We start from the raw sequence: 21,522 nt of genomic DNA, 5'->3' as shown, positions 1-21,522 counted from the left end.
CCTTAGCGATTCACTGTCTGTGGGTGCAGTCTGGAAAATGTGTTCGTTGTTGGATTATTAAAGACTGTCGGGGGTACTGCGTCTCGATGTGAATAAATGGAGAAAATCTTATTTGTGTCTGCATTCTGGGACCTCTCAGCACACAACAGCTTGCTCCTCACAAGTGTCGTGGGGGGTGCTGGAGCCTATCCCAGCTGTCTATGGACAGTAGGCGGGGTACACCCTGAAGTGATTGCCAGCCAATCGCAGAATATTTAGATTAAAAATTTATTTATTTCACTACAATTTTTTTCACTTGTCACTTGATAGAGGTTAGCTACACATTTAACTACAACGCTGAAAAACTTTTGGGAGGTGCAGTTACAACATGTCATTCATGTCTCATGATGAGCAATGCCGATTGCTTATCAAAATAAAATTTATTAAGTTATTAAGTAACACAAATCAATCGCCATGTCGAAAGACTTTGTAGGCTATGTGGCAGTACCTCCATCACATTATAAATTTCTTATTTCAAATGTTTTTATTGGCTTTTCTAATATAAACACACATAAATACAACCACAGTAAAAAATAATACTAATAACAATAATAAAGAAAGAAAAAAAAAAATCCAACATCACAGTGAGCACGTTAATCAGACAGCTTCTTCCGTGTTTCTAGACGAAAAGTCTGAGTGAAAGTAGTTCAGAAACGGTTGCCAAACCCTATAGAACTTTTGAGTTGATCTCCTAATCGAATATCTCAGTTTTTCGAGCTTTAGATGTGTCATCGCGTCACCAACCCAGCGATAATGTGTGGGGGGCTTAGCAGATTTCCAGTTCAGTAAAATTAGTCGTCTGGCCAATAGAGACAAAAAGGCAATAGCATCAGATTGTGTACCAGATATTGTCACTCGATCAGGGACCACCCCAAATATTGCAATTTCAGGAGTAGGGCTAATATCATTATTACAGATGTATGAAAAAGTTTCAAAAATCAAGGGCCAAAATTGTGTCAACTTTGGGCATTCCCAAAACATATGGTAAAGGGTAGCTGGTGCTTGACTGCATCGGCAACAAGCAGGATCAACCTCCGGATATATCCTGGCAAGTTTACTATTAGACAGATGGAGCCTGTGGAGCACTCTAAATTGGAGGAGACCATGTCTTAATACAAATTGAGCTTGCATGTATTCTTTTGATCGCCTTTTTCCAAGAGTCGTTCGAGAGTTCAAACCCCAGTTCTTCCTCCCAGGCTGCCTTCATGTTTTCATGGGTTGGAGAGGTGTTTTTTTTGGATAGACTCATACAACCCACTCACTGATATAACATTATGACCTTCGTCCCAAAACCCGTCTATCCAGTCATTTGGCGAGAGTGACGGAAAAGAAGGGAAATACTTCCATACCATGGCACGTAATTACCAATATCTGAATAAATGTAAGCGTGGAATATTATATTCGTTAACAAGCTGATCAAAAGAAAGGAACACTCCCTCTTTAAAAACATCACTAACCCGTTTCAGACCCTTTCTAAACCATATTTTGAAGGCTGAATCAATTACCCAGGATTGGCAGAGAGGTTAGAGCCTGTTTCTTCTTAAAGTGAGTTCTAAATTGAGACCATATTCTTAGTGAGCCACTTACAAGAGGATTGTTTGTGAGACGCTGCTTACTAAGCGGCAGTGGTGCACAAACTAAAGATGGTAAAGACACTGGAAGAGCAGAATGTCCCTCCATTTCAACCCAAATGGGCCCATCCCTTTCATAATATGACGACACCCAGCATCTCAGTTTGTAAATGTTAGCTGCCCACTGGTATTGTATAAAATTAGGTAATGCTAAGCCCCCTGCCTCTTTTGGCCTTTCAAGGTATGACTTCCTTATTCGCTGGATGGTTTTGTCCCAGACAAAAACAGATATATATTTGTCCAACTCTTTAAAAAAGGATTTGGGGATAAAGACAGGTACTGTATGGAACAAAATTAAAAATCGAGGCATAATAGTCATTATGTAGAGTTAACCCTACCAGATTCTGAAAATGTGACGGTACTGCCTTTTCTACAATACCCGAAGTACCGTTTGGTATCGAGGCGGCATATCTGGCCGCGTCTTTTGTGTTGTTTTGAGGGTGTTTATTTATTTTATTATTATTATTATTTTTAATCCCACACGCACTCATTCACACAAACTTACATCATGTAAACTGGGTTGATATGGGCGTGATATCTGGCAACCACGTTACGTCTAATGACGTCACGTGACTACCGTGCCGCTGCTACAATAACAAGGAAGTAGAGTAACATGCGTGCAACATGACAGTAGCCCGCACATCTGCATCGCTTTCAACTGCAGCGGACCCTCAATTAGTTGAGGAGAAAAAACACCAAAGTCGCGTATAGAAGTACTTTGGATTTGAGGTTGATGCGCAGGGATTGAGATGCCGAAACCGTTTCCAGACGAAAGGGGAACACATCCAACTTAGCGAAACATGGACATCCAGACTTGGACAAAGAATTCAAGGCAAGTGCATTTGAATTCCCGTCTTATTATTGTTGTCCATATCTAAACTAATAACGTTAGTATGATGACCCCACACTCAATGAGCTGCTTTGCGAAGTAACGTTAGCGTTAGCGTTATGTTCAGCCTCGTCTGTCCCGCATAATAAAGTTAAGTAAAGTTGCCGGGCAGCTAATTTACTGAATCACCTAAAGTAACACTAAACACCCTCAAATAATATATCAAACGTTATTCGTTATTTTGTTTGTGTGTGTGTGTGTGTGTGTGTGTGTGTGTGTGTGTGTGTGTGTGTGTGTGTGTGTGTGTGTGTGTTCTTGTACATAATACATAGGACCAAAATACGTGTAGGAGCCATATAGTACCTTTTGGTGGTTTCTTCCTGTGTGGGTGTGGGTGTTTGTGTGTTTGTTTTCCACACGTTTTAACTATCACGATGATTGACGGTGTCACAACTCACCAGTGGGAGTGGTCTGTCTAGGTATTAAGTGGACTCACCTGTGGTGTGGGGGTTGGTCATTGATCACTTGGTGGGGTGAGCGGGGGAAGAAATTTTTTGTTGACCGCATCAGAACGGATCAGAACGGAGCGAAACGCAGCAAATAATCGACAATGGAATAAGCTCAAGAGTCAACTTGGAACCGTGGGTTGCAATGAGGAGGACATTGCTTCGAGCCAGTGGAGGAACGAGCAGTGCCGTCCATTGAAGGTACTTTGTTTGGCGAGATAAGTACATATTGTTGATTGCATTGAGCTATAAGAAGATATAGCGCGTCAGCAAGGTTTAAACTCCCCATGACTCAGCCTGCCGTGGCGTCATTAACAACCAGACGCCGCAATATTTTGTCAACAAAAATATTCAACTTCTATTGTTTGAAGCGCTGATTTACGGATAATCCAGGATGTTTTGAGATCGCTAAACGAGAAGTGATGCGAACGCATTTGGAAACCTGGTCCGCATTCATTCATGAATCTGCTGCAACGCTGAGTATGGCTTCAACGTTTCGTCCGAATGAAAGTTATTTTGGTCACCAATTGGATCTTTTGTGTGTGGACTTGTCAGCACTGTCAGCTTGTTTGGGACTTGGAGTCAAGTTTGGTTTATGTCTGGAATGGTGAAAAGACTTATTGAAATTAAAAAATAAATAAATAAATAAATAAATAAAGAGAAATAAAAAGAAAAAAAGGCTGATTTTGTGTCAGAAGTTGAAGACAAGTGGACATTTTGGTGAGCTTTGAACATTTTGTGGATAATACAATGGATGAAGGCAGCTCAAATGTTAAGGAAGTGGATGGGAAGAGACAGCCTAAGCTTACAGTTAAAGCATATGAATATAAGCTGGAAAAACTTCAAGATGAAAGAAAAGCCAAAGTAAAGATGCTTAAAGGCATAGTAAGACAAATGACTGAACTGATGAAAAATGTTGAAAATGCTGAAAAGGTTCAATCATGTCTTGAAAGTATGTCTAGTTTGTTTAATGAGGCAAGTAGGCTTCATGATGACATTATTCCTATGGTTCCCCATGATGAACAAGAAAAACAAAATATGTGGTTTAGCAGTGTTGAAGAGCATAAGTCTGCTTTTATGGAAGAGGCAAATAAATGGCTTTTGGAGTTGCCAAAGTTTTGTGATATACCATCAGAGGGCGCTGTTGGACAAACATCCATCCATCCATATGAAAAACAAGACTGATGACAATATGGCATGTATGTTAAGAACTCTGATGAACCAGAAAAGTTCTGCTGTGGATATAGCACCAAATGACAGTGTCTCTAATGTATCTAATAAAACACACAAAAAACGTAGTACAGTTTTGACCAAGTCTGTTGTGTCCAGTACATCTTCAGCCCGATTAAGAGCAGAAGCCGAGACTGCCGCTCTTATCGCTCGTCAAAAATTACTGAGGCAAAAGCATGTCATACAAGAACAAGAGCAACAATTAAGGAGAAAAATGGAGGCGTTGGATTTGGACATGGAATTGGCAGCGTCTATGGCAAGAGTGAATGTGTTAAAGGCTTCGGAAGGTTCTCAGCTTTCGGATAAATCTGATGGAATGAACTCTTATTTAAAAAGTAATAGAAATGCGCAGCTAAATGTAGATGCTGAAACTTTTCTGCCTGAAGTTACTACTAGTACTCAGCCAACATGGATAAAGATGACACAGAATGTTGTTTCTACTGAATGTGCTGATGTGAAACCTAAAGTACGCCATCAAACAAAGTTTCTCTCTGTTACACCTGGGGCTAGTTTGTCAGTATTACCACCACAACAGGAGCCTATTTCCACCATTCAGCGTGACATAGTTGCACCCACAGCAGATAAAACTCCTGATCAACGTTTGATTACAGTACTAGAGAAGCAGAACGAAATAACATCTTCACTAGTCAAACAGCAATCACTTTTTCTTCTACCTAAAAGAGATTTGCAAGTTTTTGATGGAGATCCATTACAATATCAAACTTTTATTAGAGCATTTGAACACAACATCGAGGAAAGGACACCCAGCCACAAGGATTGTTTGTATTACCTTGAGCAATATACAAAAGGCCAGTCTCAGGATTTGGTTCGAAGTTGCCAACATCTACCACCTGCTCGTGGATACATTAAAGCAAAAGCTTTGCTACAAGAACATTTTGGAGACCCATTTAAAGTATCTTCTGCATACATGGAAAAGGTGCTGTCATGGCCTTTGATAAAAGGGGAAAATCTCAAGGAATTGCAGGCTTACAGTTTATTGCTACGTGAATGCTGTAACTCAATGGGAAATTCTGTGAGTGATTTAAATGTACCTACTAATATGCAAACTATTGTGAAAAAATTGCCCTATAAGTTGAGAGATAAGTGGAGAAGTACAGTTTGCACTTTGCAAGAAACGCATCATCGCAGAGCGACCTTTCATGACATTGTGGAATTCATTGAGAAGCAAGTTAGAATTGCAAGTGACCCACTTTTTGGAGACATACAAGATTCACCAGGAACTGGAAGAAGAGAGTTTAAAGCTGCAACAGTTCGGACGACTACAAAACCTCGAGGAAGTAGTTTTGCCACTACAATAGCACCTGTACAAAGTAAATTGGACCCTGTAAATAAAAAAAGAGAACTTTACTATAAAGCCGTGTTTGTTTTGTGGAGCTGGACATTCTTTGGATAATTGCCTTCTATTGGACAAAAAGACACAAGAAGAAAAAATGTCTTTTTTGAAGGAAAACAGGATGTGCTTTGGTTGTTTTGGAATTGGGCACAGAAGTAAAGATTGCAAAAAAACGTTTGACGTGCAGACTATGCAATCAAAAGCACCCTACATTGTTGCATATTCACAAAACAAAGCGAACAAGTTCAACACAGGTCAATGGTGGATTAGAAGATGGCAAGGAAGGTGCTGTGGTGTCAATCCAGTCCAGTGGCTTGACTGGGGCCGGTAATCAGGATTGTGCCTTGTCAATATTACCGGTGCAAGTTAAATCCAAAAAGGGGAACCGAACTTTGATAACTTATGCATTTTTGGATCCGGGAAGCACTGCTTCATTTTGTACTGAGCGTCTCATGAATCGACTTAATCTCACGGGACGAAAGCTTGGAATTCTTCTTAGACAATGGGTACAAGAGAAAGTTGTAAACAGCTGTCTGCTATCCAATTTGGAAGTGGCTGGTATGGACTCCAACAATTTTGTTGATTTACCGGAGATTTTCACACAAACGGACATGCCTGTTCATCAAGGAAACATTCCAAGAACAGAAGATCTTCAACGTTGGCCACATTTGAGGCATATACAGATACCAGAAGTTGACGCAGAAGTGGACCTCCTTATTGGCACCAACACACCTCAAGCACTAGAGCCCTGGGAGGTTGTTCGTGCAGTAGATGGTGGCCCATACGCCATCAAGACCATCCTTGGCTGGACGGTGAATGGACCACTCAGAGGAGACTTCAAAATAAAGAATCAATGCTTACAGCCTGACATTATAGTAAATCACATCTCAGTGGCAAGATTGGACGAGCTTTGGCAAAAACAATTAAAGATTGATTTCCCTGAAAACTCATTTGACGAGAATGATGGATTGTCAAAAGAGGACGAGCAATTCATAAAGTCAGTCACGAACTCAATTAAGCTTGTTGATGGACATTATAGTATTGGTTTGCCAGTAAAACAAGGTTACCTTGAAATGCCAAACAATAAGACAGTTGCAGAACAGCGTGCATTGAGTCTCAAAAAACGCTTTCATAAAGATCCGTCTTTTCGCTGGGAATATGTGACATTTATGTCTGAAATGTTAAACAATGGATATGCAGAAAGAGTACGACCAGAACAGTTGACACGTTGTGATGGAAAAGTATGGTATATACCCCATCACGGTGTGTATCACCCTAGAAAAGGAAAGCTGCGCGTGGTTTTTGACTGCGGTGCTACGTTCCAGGGGACGTCTTTGAACTCTCAACTCCTCCAAGGCCCAGATCTTACAAGCCAACTGACTGGTGTTCTTACAAGATTTCGCAAAGAACCAGTGGTGCTTGTGGCTGACATAGAGGCTATGTTTCATCAGGTTCGAGTACCAGCTGAAGACCGCGACCTGCTGAGATTCTTATGGTGGCCTGATGGAGATTGTGAGCAGGAGCTGGTTGAGTACAGGATGGTGGCACATTTGTTTGGTGCCACATCGTCTCCAAGCTGTGCCTGTTTTGCCCTTCGTCAGTGTGCTGAGGACAATCGGAATCATTTCACTACCATGGCAATTAACACTCTCTTAAATCATTTTTATGTTGATGACTGTTTGGTATCAACTACATCTGAAGAGGAAGCTTTATCCCTTTACAAGGAACTAAGAGAATTATGTGCCAAAGGTGGGTTTAAACTCATGAAGTGGATCAGTAGCAGCCGTTCTGTCCTTGCTGCAATTTCCTTGGAGGAAAGAGCCAAAGAAGTGAAAGACTTGGATTTGGACAATGATGTTTTACCTGTGGAGCGAGCTTTGGGTGTGCAGTGGTGCGTGCAGTCGGACGCATTCAAATTCAAGATCACCTTGAAAGAACGTCCACTCACAAGAAGAGGTATCCTCTCTGTCATCAGTTCAATATATGATCCTCTTGGTTTTCTTGCACCTATTGTCCTGTCCGCCAAGAAAATCCTCCAAAATCTCTGCAGGAAACATCTGGGATGGGATGATTTATTAAACCCTTCTGTAGTCAAACAATGGATGACTTGGCTGAAAGACCTCCACAATCTAGAACATTGGCAGGTCAATAGATGTCTTAAACCTGTGGACTTCGGTGATGTCATCTCTGCGCAACTTCACCATTTTGCTGATGCGGGTGAGGAAGGATTTGGGACAGTGACTTACGTGTTATTCCATAATATAAGCGGAAAGGCCTACTGTGCATTTGTGATGGGTAAGGCACGGGTGGCTCCTCTCAAAACCGTTACAATTCCTCGTATGGAGTTGACTGCAGCAGTGTTGGCTAGCAGGATGGACAAGCTCTGGAGAAAAGAGTTACAGATGGACTTAAAGGATTCAGTGTTTTGGACGGACAGCACTTCTGTTTTGAAATATATAAAGAATGAGACATCAAGGTTCAAGACTTTTGTTGCAAACAGAGTTTCGGAAATACTTAAGTTGTCCAGTGTATATCAGTGGAGATATGTGCATACTTCAATAAACTGTTTGGTAAATAAGCACAGTATGAGATTTTTATTTTTTTAATGCTACATGCTCCGTGATGCATTTTTCATTTTACAGTATTTTAGTGTTTAGTACTTATTGTTTGTTTGTTTGTTTATTGAACATATAAACATAACATATAAACATAAACAAGTAGCAAATAATAATTTAAAGAAGAAACTCATAGCAATTATTTGTGATGGTTTACATGTCCAAAGGAGTAGGAGGAAGAAGTTAAAAATGTATCTAGTCTTACTCCTTATTCTTTGTATCTTTAACTTATTTCATTATTAAATACAGTAAATTAATACATTATAATAAAAGAATGTGTAATCCTGCTCGTGTAGACAATTACACTTTAACATACGTACATTAGTCAGTAGCGTATGTACATGAATTTCTTAGGCATACACAATAATACATCCTCATACTCACATATACAATTTTCATTACAATAATGCTCTTGAACTTTACTTTTCAACATTTTTTTTAAACTCAACAATTGACTTGCATCTTTTCAAGTCATTACCAAAATGATTCCAAAAATTAACACCTCTTACAGAAACACACCTTTGCTTAATATTTCTCTTTTTTTTTCTTTTTTTAAATTTATTTATTTATTTATTTATTTATTTATTTTTGTAGACACTTGTACCCCTTATGTCATATAAGGACTCTCTCTAATTTCAAATGGCTTCTGAATAGTATGGCAAAGTAGATTGTTGTAAGCTCTATACATTATTTGTGCTATTACTGTACTTAGCTAGTACATGCACAGTATTTTTATTTTATTGTTCACTCTATTGTTTAATACATTAATGCGCAGTATTTTAATTTAATGCTTTAAAGCTACTTGCCAATTGTTCTGTTTAAGCACACAGGATCATTGTTTGTTCACTTCTGATAAAGGAGTGTATGTTGAAGTACAGAATTTATTGCTTATTTTCTATTTTTACCGTGGTATCGAAATGGCATCGAGAATCGTGGAATTTCAGTGGTATCGGCATCGACTACTAAATTTCTTGTATCGTGACATCCCTACAAGTGATATAGGAAGTGTTGACCATTGAATCAAGTCCTGCTTTTCCCTGTCTAAAGCTGGTTTAAAATTTTGTACAAATAAGTCGCTGTATTTACGGGTTACTGTAACACCCAGGTATGTAAAAGTGTCACGGGTTTCTATTAGTGGATATGATTCAAAGGACATCCGTAAAGATGCTTCATTAATAGGAAAAAGTACACTTCGTATAGTTAATCTTATAACCTGAAATCTCACCAAAGGAGGAAATAATTCCCAATGCCCTAGGAACAGAGACAGATGGGTCCGACAAATAGAGAACCATATCATCTGCATAAAGAGACAATATCTGTTCCCAGTAATAAACCCAGTTTGATCAAGGTGTACTACTGTCTGCATCACCTTCTCCAATCTGTTAGCCAAAACCTTGGTTAAGATCTTGTAGTCACAGCAAAGCAAGCTCACAGGCCGGAACGATTCACGTTTCAAGGGGTCTTTCCCTTTCTTAAGAAGCACAGAAATTATGGCCTGCGTCATGGTAAGTGGAAGCGTTCCACGTCAAGTGCCTCAGCAAACACATCCTTTAAAAGAGGCACTAGTTTGGCCGAAAACTTTTTAAAGAATTCAATTGGGAAGCCATCGTGCTCCGAAACTTTGCCGCTCTCCATTTGCTTAACTCTCTTACTACATATGATGTATATGTACGTCATAAGAGTCATTGTCCCTGCCTACACATTACGTATATATACGTCATAAGGCTTTTTTTATCCTAGGGTATACATTAGGATTAGGGTCTGACGCAGCTTTTGAGCGAAGGATCAGGCTTGACTGCAACGTTAACAACGGCCAGCGGGTGGCAACAACTATAAAAGACAGCCACGATCACGCAAGGATCACGTTGTAGAAGAAAAAAAACAGGAAGTGTATGTCAGCCGGTGGGAGGGGGTGGCCAGTTCGAGTAACGCGGAGGCCACGGAGGAAGAAAGAGTGCGAGCGATGGACAGAAAAACAAAACGGCTAACACTAGATGAGTTATTTTCGGCTGTAAAAGCATCGTCATCAAAGGATGATGGCGGCGATCAAGTTTCACGTAGAAGAAACGCGTCGAGCAGCCTTTGAGCGACGCTCCGCCGGCCGCGTCAAGCAAGGACGACTACCTGGAGAGCGGGAGGACGATCGATCATCACGACAATCACACCGACTTGGAGGATGACGAGTATAAGCCAGATTTGGATCCTGACCTTTCAGAGGAGCGTGTGCCTTCAGATTGGAGATGAAGCAGCAGGGAGCCTTCTCCGAACCCCGCTCCAGAATGTGGAGGTAGGGCCCGCTAACTTGCTAAGTTCCCCTTCGTAGCTCACACGTCACCCCCAATGTCCTCATAAGGCAGTTATATGCATCATTTGTCCTCCCATAGAATAAAGTTGCCAGTAACACTAATAATACATGTACAAGTCATGCATCTTGTAAATGTAGTGGACAAATATATGGGTGTGTGTGTGTGTGTGTGCGTGTGCAGAATCGCTAGGTTGTTAGACGGACTTGTGTATTGTTATTGTTTTAGTTGTAGTCAAAGTTTTAGTGAGAGGTGGGAAAATGTCAATATGTAGCAAAAAAAAAAACCCCACAACAGATCGACTGTGAACCCTGTGGTAATTTTGCATATATATATATATATATATATATATATATATTTTTTTTTTTTATCAATTACAGACGCATCCAGCAGCCAGAGAGCTTGGCCTTCCTTTCTTGGTGCAATAAAAGGTGAATAAAAGTAGCCTACTATACTTCATATTGCAGCAATAAAATATATAATATTTGCAATTGTTTATGGTTCTTCAATGTACAGGTGGTGCATCTAGAAGTTGTGGGGATGGCTGGAGCTGGCAGCGAAGCGCATGGCAGCCGAAAGACATCCCACATGCACGGACAGGGACTTATGTACATAGTTCAACTTCTTTAGTTCAATAGTTCTTTATGTTCAACAAACTGTTATTTTTGTTGTTAAAAGCACTTTTTGTAATGTTGTTTTTGTTGTTTTATAGAAGGAAAACATTATTTAGATGTTTGAGCTGTCACAGAAGAAAAAATGGCAGTGTTAAAGTCAAAGTTGTGCTTGAAATGTCTGTTTTTACAAAAAGCCCTTTTTTCTCCCATTTCTTGGTCAAAAATGGGAATTTTCACAAAACCTAGCCATATTCAAACACTGATAACTACAGAACGGTATAAGATAGAAATATACTTTTTTTTCTGTCGATAGAAGAGTCTAATCTTTCTTTTGGTATGTCCCATGTTTAAATAGCATTAGAACTCAATATTCTGTGGGCCTTGCAAGATCAGTCAAAATCCAGGAAAACGGCTGGTATCGAAGGGGGTTGCACCATTGAAATGGCGAATCGTGTATTACCACACAGCATAAAGCTTACCTTGTGAGATTCATCAAAACTATTAATTGTTACAAAATAAACTGTTGCAGCAAAGAGTTAATAGCCGACTCAATTTCAGTTGCCGAGATGTTACCATCCAGATCCAGCCTGTCTTGGTGACTCACCGTTGGTATGTCCAAACAATTAAAAAACGCATCCAACTTCTTACTATCACCGTTTTCGGCAGTATAAAGGTCTTCATAAAAATGCCTAAATTGCTCGTTTATGCCCCTTTGATCTGTGGTCGATTCATCAGGCGTGCTAATCTCAGTGATAAATCTGGATTCCTCGGATCGACTCAACTGATGACACAACAGCTTGCTGGCACGCTCCACATGTTCGTAAAATTCCTGGCGAGTTTTCGAGTGAAGATCTTCGGCTATTCCAGATGATAACATGTCAAATTCTGCTTGCAAACCTATTCTCTCCCTTCAGAGGTCAGATGACGGCGACTCTGAATTTCTTTGATCAATATCCTTAATCAACGAAATGAGCTCATCCCGACGTGCTGACTGTCTCCTATTCATACCTACAGTATAGAAAATAATCTGTCCACGTAAATTTACCTTCATCGTCTCCCAAAGATTACACTGACTTGTATCGGGTGTTTGATTAGTTTCTAGGAAAAAGTCAACCTGAGAGGACAAGAAACTAACGAAATCCTTGTCCGACAAATACCGTGGGTTTAGTCTCCAGATACGTTGTGTAGGTTCTTTATTTGGAAAACTAAGCACCATTGTCATTGGACTATGATCTGAAATAACAATAGCCTCATATTGACTGGACCTCAGCATGGGTAGGAGTTTCTTGTCCAGTAAGAAATAGTCTAACCTAGAGTATGATTGGTGTACTGGGGGAAAAAAAAAGAATATTGTCTAGAAGTTGGGTTTCTATACCTCCATACATCGACCAACCCATATACTTCAAGAAATGTATTAATCATCTCAGCCGATTTACTAAGTGGCATACATGTAGACCTGGATCCAGGACACAGTTTAAGTCCCCGCCCAGAATCAGCTGATGACTGTTCAACTCTGGGAGACTAGAGAAAAAAATCCCTAAAAAAATTTGCATTATCCCAATTGAGGGCATAAAAATGCACGCAAGTATTACTGGCACATTGAACAGCCGTCCTTGGACAATAACGAAACGGCCATTTTTATCCAACATTGTGTTTGTTTGGATAAACTGTACATCCCTATGAATTAAAATGGCTCCTAACATTAAATATGGAATGAAATACCTGAGAAAAGCCCCCTCTTTTCAGTCTGTCATGGTCTTTGTTGAGTAAGTGAGTTTCGGTCAAAAATGCTATGTCTGTTTGTAGCTTTAATAAATGAGAAAACACTTTAGTACGCTTAACTGGGTGATTAAGTCCTCTGGTATTCCAATTTATAAATTTTGTATCCATCCGCCCCAAAATATTAAGAGCACAGACTGCCATTTTCCCGTATATGAAGCAAAACACCAGCTACCCGTCCAGAGGCTACTTGAGCACAAGACATATTGATATCTGACAAAACTCTGTAATGTGGGAACGATAAGTTTGGGAACAATACAATTTTCTATTCGATACGATTCATTTCAATATTCAAAACATAGTGACATTTGTTGCTTGTAGATGTTAATCTTAAAACACCACAAATTTTTACATTGTCTTCAAACGTGTTAAAAAAACAACAACAAAAATGTCTTCTATAATTTTATATATTGAATCAAGTATTTAAATAGACCGCAACAAAGGGCTGGGCGATATGACTAAAAAATGTATCAGTTTAAATATTTATTAGTCGTTATTGACAGTTATAATTGATTTTTTTTTCTATTCAAAATAAGGATCAGGAAAACAAAAGGCTGATAATTTAATTTGAAATATAAATATTTAACATTTAAAAAGACACCAACACAATTAAACAGAATATGTGCACAGTGTGAAGTATTTCAGAAACATAAATTTAAGACATGAAATAAACCTACCGTCCAGCCAAAAGAAATATGAAGCCACCTAAAAGAACAATAAATCTATCAAACACATTTTAACCACTTAATATATCCAAAAATATTGCCAAAAGTGCCCTTCCCTTTTTATCAACAATTTTTGTATTTCTTTTGGCTTCACATTCATTTTTGGTTAATATATGACGTCTTTTTTTTTTTTAAATCTGAGACACAATGATGACCACGGAATCACTACTGTTCATGTTTTTTTTTTTTTTTTTTTTTTTTTGGGGGGGGGGGGGGCTGTCGTTAGATGACGTAATTACATCTCAGTTCTCCTATCTGTTGCTCATGCTAGTTGTGTACATTGATGCTTGCAGTGTGCTTTTAGCTTAGCTGGTGTGTTGGCTGTGGGACATACCTGTGAAGTTTGAATCCATGCATTGGATTGTCACGGGAGTTACTGTATTCTTTTGGGTCGCGAGCAGTACCAACACCTGGACATACAAGTACACCGAGAGGACTCGAAAGCCATGGGAAATACCGAGATGTACGGCACGGGCTTCTTCTAACTGTGTCCAGTTGCATGTTGTCACTCGTTGTGGCGCGCGCACGCGCACACTATCCCATGAGGTGTCGCGAGCCCGGCGTTGACGGTGGGCGGAACCCACCAAAACGGTGCGTAAAGTCTTTGCATTGTTTACAACATCCGGGAAATGAAGCGTCTCTGAGCGCTACTTTGCTAGCTGTCTGTAAACACTGAAGTAGCTTGAATAGTGATGCTACTGAAAAGTAAACAAAACAAGTAGAGCACGGCGCAGAACTCTTGCTATTGTTTTTAAAACCATAAAGCCTCACTCGCAACCGATTCACAGCCACGCGATATCCGGTCCACAGATTTACAAGCAATGTATCTAAGGATTCCCGGCGGATTTTGTATCGATTGACGAATCTGCTACCGATACGGTCGTTTAGCTCCCCATGACGAACGATGATCCGGTTGAATCGTTTTTTTTGTCCCACCCCTATTTTGCATGGAGTTCGATGGTTTCGCACATTTGGAGGACGTTTAAGAGAAGCAGATGTTTTTTTTTTTTTTTTTAATGGTTAATTCTTGTGCCATAAATTGTGTCGGGGGCCTGATAAAAAAAAAAAAAAAAAAAAAGTTTTTTATTATCGCATTCGCAAAGAAAGGGCCCAAGAAAAGGGAAAGAAATGGCTGCAAGCAGGGAGGTTATAACTTCACGCTCAAAGCCCGGAGTCAGTCTGATGCTGACGGCTTTCTAACGCTCACTTTAATGCTAAGTACTTGTGACTATATATTTGTTATTTGGATAGGATTAAATAATAATAATAATCGAGTTTGTGCATTATAAAATCCGCTGAGTCATATTGTTTTGCGGCCTTATTCAGGTGTTCCCAAGCGCAATCGACAGCCACCTTGACTTGTTCCTCGTCTTGAAATGGGCTATCCTTGATCGCTAAACGGGAAGGCTAATGAAAAAACCGTCCAGCGTTATGAACAGAGGCTCAAAAGGCATATCAGAACAGAATTGTGTTATGGATTTCTATAAATGAGAAGGGGGAGTGCCTAGTTTTATACTTGTGTCCACATGTTCATCTTCTCCGAATAAATACTGCATTCTGCATCTTTTTTGATACTTGCCGATCTCACTTGTGTATACGCAGTATCTATAGTTGTAAGTTCCATCCTGACAGCTCCATTAGGTGCTACAATGCTAGTATGCTACGTAGAATGACTGCATGTTTCTCCAAGACTGGATTTGAAAAGAAGAATTTTGTTAGCTCTGATATTCAGTTGTTAAAAGTAGACCAGATGCCATTGAAATTCTCACACACAGGACAAGTCTCACTGTACTAAAGTCACTGCATTTCCCAAAATAAATCAAGAATAAGCTGTGGTGCTTGTTGACATAATTCCCCCATGGAACTATTGATTGTTGACTGTTGATTGTTTTGAGGGGTTGGTTTGGAGTGACGTACTTCTACAAACTTAAATGTAATGCAATAGTCTGCCTGTGTCCAAATTCACAAGGCCGAGTCCTCCGAAGGGCGAATTTTTCGGTTGCATGACGTCACTCCCGGCGCGACTCGATAGCACGCACGGATTTACACTTCAAAGAGTAATTTGTCCCCAAAGCAGATGTGTGACCAGGAAACAGGTGAGTCGGACCAAATTTTGTCATAATCCCACGTTTCATATGTGCTTTCAATAGTTTCAAATTGTCGCCAATATATCTCCGTAAACCTCCTCCACCTTTCGGCCGCTAACGTGCTTAAATAGTTTCTCTACAACATCCCACCGGCCAGGAGGAAAAAAAGAAAAAAAATACCGGTAGTAGTAATAATAATACCATTTATTAAGAAAAAAATAAATAAAATAAAAAAAAAAACAATAAATCAATAAATACTCAGAGTTTCCTGAATATTTAGGCCTCATGGAATATGCGAAGTCCTGGTCCCGATATGTCTTGAAAGTCCCAACGGCCACAGCAGAAAAGAAAGGGGGTTGGGGGGGGGACCTCAGTGATCCCTGACGCAATATGAAGAGACATGTTCCCAGTAAAATCAGGGATTCAATGTCAAAAGACCAATGAGAAAGAGGAGAGCGAGACAGAGGGGGGAAAAAAAAGTAAAAATCCTCAGAGTTTCCTGAATATTTAGGCCTCATGGAATATGCAAAGTCCTGGTCCCGATATGTCTTGAAAGTCCCAACGGCCACAGCAAAAGAGAAAGGGGGGGGAGGAAAAAAGAAGAAAAAAAAAAAAGTTGATGCATAAAATCTATTGGCTTTCTGGAATATGTAGACTTCTTCATGGTGGCTCCATGGTTATTATTTATTTATTTTTATTTTCTTCTTCCATTATTCTTTTCTTCCCCCTTTAAGCTTCTTGTGCACTCCTCAGGCTACAGACTTCAGATTTTCCATGATGGAGTCCTTGGCCTGCTTTGGGTCTTGGAAACTTTTGCACACGCCATCCGTCGTCGTTATCTTCAGCACCGCTGGGTACATCAAGCTATAACGGATTCCCTCAGATGATCTCAACAAGCCCCGCACCTCGTTGAACTCCGCCCGCTGTTTGGCCATCGCCTGTATATAATCTGGTTGAATACGGATGTTATCCCCATCTGGCGTAGTTAGGCGTTTTATCTGCCAAGCTTTCTTCAGCATATCCTCCTTTTCTTGAAAATAATGACATCTGATGACAAAAGCTCGCGGCGGAACCCCGTCGTTTGGTCTCGTCCGCAGCGTCCGGTGTGCACGGTCCAGCAACGAGAGTTTGCCGAGGCCCAGCGTTTCTTTCAAAAGCCGGGCTATAAAGTCCGACGAGCGTTCGTCATCCTCCCGTTTCTCCTTTATTCCCATGATGCGGAGGTTGTTACGGCGTAAACGCGCCTCCAAGTCCTCGTTTTGTGCTTCTGAGCGGCAAGTTCCTTCTGCACATTCGCCATATCTCGCTCCAAAGAAGCGATGACGTCAAATTGGTCGTTTGTCGCCAACTCGAGAGCAACTACCCGTTTTCCCAAGGCTTCATTCTTGGCTTTAGAGCTATCACTGGCTGACTTAATTTCGGCACGTAATTGATCAACCTGGTCCCGGAATTCAGCGGATTGTGTCTCCACCTTGGTAAGCAGCTCAGACCTCAATTCAGAGATAGCTCGAAGTACCGCTTCCTGGCCACTCGAGTCGGGCATGTAGGCAAGTGTAGCGCTAGCTTCTGGGCTAGCCCTAGAGCTAGCTTTTGCTTCCGTTGCTTTCCGGAGTTTTTTAGACATACTTCAGCCGGCGTGGAGTGAAAAAAAAAAAAGGAGTCTTGTGCAGCGCGGTGATTTCAAAACACAATATGCCTCGAAATGTCTGACATTAATAGCTGCTTATGGCATCAGCCTAGTTCTGGTGAGGAGCTCCGCGTAAACACGTCCTAACATGGCTCCGCTCAGACCGGAAGTCCTCCACGTTATAAATTTCTGTTGTATTTTGTCATTTTGCACGTTGATAAAAAACCTTACTCAGCAAACCTCCAAAGAGGCACCAGCCGGCGGCCGCTGAGGCTAAGCAGGGGCTTTTCCGGTCAGCACGCTCTACTTTCAAGCTGGTGTGACTCACACCATGCAAGTTAGAAGAAACTCCTCGAGTCGAGTGGATTGTTCAATATAGGAAAAACGGCACCGGTGGCATGAATAGCCCAAATCTGCTTACCGACAGTGGCGGTAGGTGTACTTTTTCAAAAGTCTGTTTATCATTCTGTCCCTCTGAAACCTGCCCCGTGGCTTCTGCTTGAGGAGCAGCTTGAGCCATCATCTCTTGCTGCTCGCAGGCATCCACCTGCCTTGGTGGCAGCGAAGTGGAGGCCCCAGCAGCAAACATTTAAGATATTTTAGCACATTTGGCTGCATCAACACTGATGCTCTTTTTTTTTTTTTTTTTTCCTTTCCTTTTTTTTTTTTTTTTTTTTGCACAAAGCTTCTCTTTCCATCGCCGTTCTAGCTCGTTCGTTGCCCTTAAAATAGCGGGTTTCCTGGCACCACTCTCATACTACATTTTGATTGGCTTTAGAGGTGGAACAATGGCTGCCCCCTCAATCTGACAGGCAGAGGGATCTTAGTGTGGGGATAAATAGCCCTCATCTTTGCCTGCTAGGTGCGGGGCTGGTCAATCGGCCAGTCGGCGCCGGAATTTTGGCCGGTGCTGACTGGCCCCAAAACAGTCGGCCCACCGAGCATCGTTCCGGTATGCCCGATAGTCAGTCCAGGCCTGATTCCGACCAATTCCAAACCCTGTCTGACTTTGACGAAACAACTTTTACAACGTTCGGGAATGTTGGTAACTCAGTGGGAAGGGGGCTTGAGCTAACTCAAGTTGTTGATTTCAAAAGCAGGACAAAGTGGTCTTAGTCAGTAATCCCCAACCTTTTTTCTACCACGGACCGGTTCATACAAGTCAACAACTTTCGCGGGCTGGCAACCCAGTGGGGGGAGAAGGGTGCTTGGGTGTTCGGCGGCTGATTAATAAAAGGCTATCACAACAAACGCAAAACCACTAGGGTTGGGAATAAAAGTCGACCAAGTCATTTTAGTCGACCAAAAAAAGTAGTCGACGCAAAAATGCATGGTCGAAGCTATTTTAATAATTTTTAAAAACATATTTGTGGCACCTGGACGTTGCCGGGACACCCGGAACTAATATTTGATTCCGCATGGACACTTATTGCTGACCGACTCCGATTCACCACTACTAACTAAGATACTTTTTAGGGTTTGTTTGTGGTCTGTTTAGACTGAAAAGGAAGAAAATTAACATCACTACATGTCTTATGTTTGGAACAAAACAATCCGCGTTAAAATCGCTAAATAAATAAGAGCTTTAATACATTTATTGCCGCCCGCCAGACACATGTAAGATGGCGGGTGTCCCGACGCATCAGCAACAGGAAGGCGTATCTACTTCCTGTTATAAACAGAGCAAGACTTCCGGGTCACGCCACAAGCAGAGTTTTTTTTTTTTTTTTTCCCCTCACTCACACTTCCACGAACGCTGGCGGTAGGAACAAACTCACTTCGGACGGTTGTGGATTTGAATGTGACGGAAAGGAAATACGGTGACAGAGCGGGATCTTGGAGCATAACGTGATTATTTGGCAAACCTTTTTGTGCGTGTGCGGTACCGGTACAGTATGCTGCATCAATGGCCATTGTAGGCTTCGACAACTCAATATGCTTGAACGAGACAAGTGAATACGTCAGGCTTAGTAAACATATGATGAAGATAAAGCGCTATTTAAGTGCATTAATATTGTGATCAAATTGGATTTTTCATTATGTTGGACTATGAAGTGATTTTCAGGAAAAGTACACAAAGTAATTCGAGTTTATTCAGGGCTAATGCTAATCCCGATTGTTAATTGTTTAGCATAGGCTACTTTTCTTGGTGTTTGTGTAACGTGCATGTGTGCAGAGAAGATAAGGAACAATAAGTATTCATCTTTTCCCTTCAGGGGTCACCACAGCGAATCTGTTGCCTCCATCTAACCCTGTCCTCTGCATCCTCTGCGCTCACACCAACTACCTTCATGTCTTCTTTAAGTACATCCATAAACCTCCTCTTTAGTCTTCTTCTCGATCTTCTGCCTGGCATTTGGAAACTCAGCATGCTTCTGCCAATATACTTACTATCTCTCTTCTGGACATGTCCAAACCATCTCAGTCTGGCCTCTCTGACTTTATCACCAAAGCCTCTAACATGTGCTGTGCCTCTGGTGTACTCATTCCTGATCCTATCCATCCTGGTCACTCCCAAAGAGAAGTTCAGCATCTTCATCTCTGCCACCTCCAGCTCTGTCTCCTGTCTTTTCCTCAGTGGCACTGTCTCCAGACCAAACAACATCGCTGGTCTCACCACAGTTTTATAAACCTTTCCTTTCATTTTAGCTGAAACTCTTCGATCACACATCACACCTGACACTTTTCTCCACCCGTTCCAGCCTTCCTGCACACGCTTCTTCACTTTTTGCTCTGAACTGTTGACCCTAAATACTTAAACTCCTCCACCTTCTTGGTCTCTTCTCCCTGTAACCTCTATCTTCCACTTGGGTCCCTCTCATTCACTCCGTCTTGCTTTGGCTAACCTTCATTCCCCTCCTTTCCAGGGCAAACCTCCATGCCTCTAGCTTCTCCTCCACCTGTTCCCTGCTCTCACTACAGATCACTATGTCATCTGCAAACATCATAGTCCATGGGGATTCCTGTCTAACCTCATCTGTCATCCTGTCCATTACCATTGCGAACAAGAAGCGGCTCAGAGCTGATCCCTGATGTAGTCCCACCTCCACCTTGAACTCCTCCGTCACACCTACAGCACACCTCACCACTGTCCTACAGTCCTCATACATGTCCTGCACCACTTTAACATACTTCTCCGCCACTCCAGACTTCCTCATACAAAACCACAGTTCCTCTCTGGGCACCCTGTCATAGGCTTACTCCAGGTCTACAAAGACACAATGCAGCTCCTTCTGACCTTCCCTGTCCTTCTCAATCAAGATCCTCAAAGCAAATACTGCATCGGTCGTACCCCTTTTTTTTTTTTTTTTTTTGGCATGAAACCATACTGCTGCTCACAAATGTTCACCTCTGCCCTCAGTCTAGCTACCACTACTCTTTCCCATAGTTTCTTTCCCATAGTTTCATTGTGTGGCTCATCAGCTTTATTCCTCTGTAGTTGCCACAGTCCTGCATGTCTCCCTTGTCCTTAAAAATTGCCAGCAGCACACTTCTCCTCCATTCCGCAGGCATGTTCTCACTATCTAAGATCTTGTTGAACAAACCAGTCAGAAATTCTACTGCTACCTCTCCTAGACACTTCCATACCTCCACAGGTATATCATCAGGACCGAGTGCCTTTCCACTCTTCATCCTCTTCAATGCCCTTCTCACTTTATCCTTACTAATCTTTGCTACTTCCTGGTCCACAACAGTCACCCCTTCTACTCTTCGTTCTCTCTCATTTTCCTCATTCATCAACTCTTCACAGTACTCTTTCCATCTTCCCATCACAATACTGGCATCTGTCAACACTCTTCCATCCCTATCCTTTATGACCCTAACCTGCTGCACATCCTTCCCATCTCTGTCTCTTTGCCATACCAACCTGTTTAGATCTGTCTCTCCTAGGGATATAACGATACCCAAACATCACGATACGATATTAACACGATATGAAGCTCACAATATGATAATTATCACGATATTGTGGGGAGGTTGGCGATATATAAAAAAGGTCACAATATTTAAAAAAAACAAAAAAAAACATAATATTATGCTTTTGCACATGGCAGCAATGCGTATAAACTACCTACAATAACAATAACAATATTGAGGCGCTTGTTAATGCACGCACACATTGAGTTCCTCCACATATTGACTCGGTTCACAGACATATTACGTTCCTCTTCATTTCACACTT

The 21,522-nt window shown here is 41.3% G+C and overlaps 1 protein-coding gene and 1 long non-coding RNA gene across 14 annotated transcripts in view; both read left to right on the top strand.

The window, feature by feature from the left end:
• phf2 (PHD finger protein 2) overlaps window positions 1–21,522 on the top strand; it is a 628,982-nt gene that overhangs the window by 44,038 nt on the left and 563,422 nt on the right. The gene's annotated exons all lie outside the window — the stretch shown is intronic.
• LOC144024403 (uncharacterized) lies at window positions 9,465–11,823 on the top strand. Its single transcript, XR_013284761.1, has 3 exons — window positions 9,465–10,491; window positions 10,888–10,938; window positions 11,024–11,823. It is a non-coding gene; the product is annotated as an uncharacterized LOC144024403 (long non-coding RNA).

The sequence above is a fragment of the Festucalex cinctus genome, chromosome 8, assembly GCF_051991245.1.
Source record: "Festucalex cinctus isolate MCC-2025b chromosome 8, RoL_Fcin_1.0, whole genome shotgun sequence".
Classification (NCBI taxonomy): domain Eukaryota; kingdom Metazoa; phylum Chordata; class Actinopteri; order Syngnathiformes; family Syngnathidae; genus Festucalex; species Festucalex cinctus.
The sequence above is the reverse complement of the archived record's forward strand: the minus strand, read 5'-3'. Positions and strand labels throughout refer to the sequence as shown.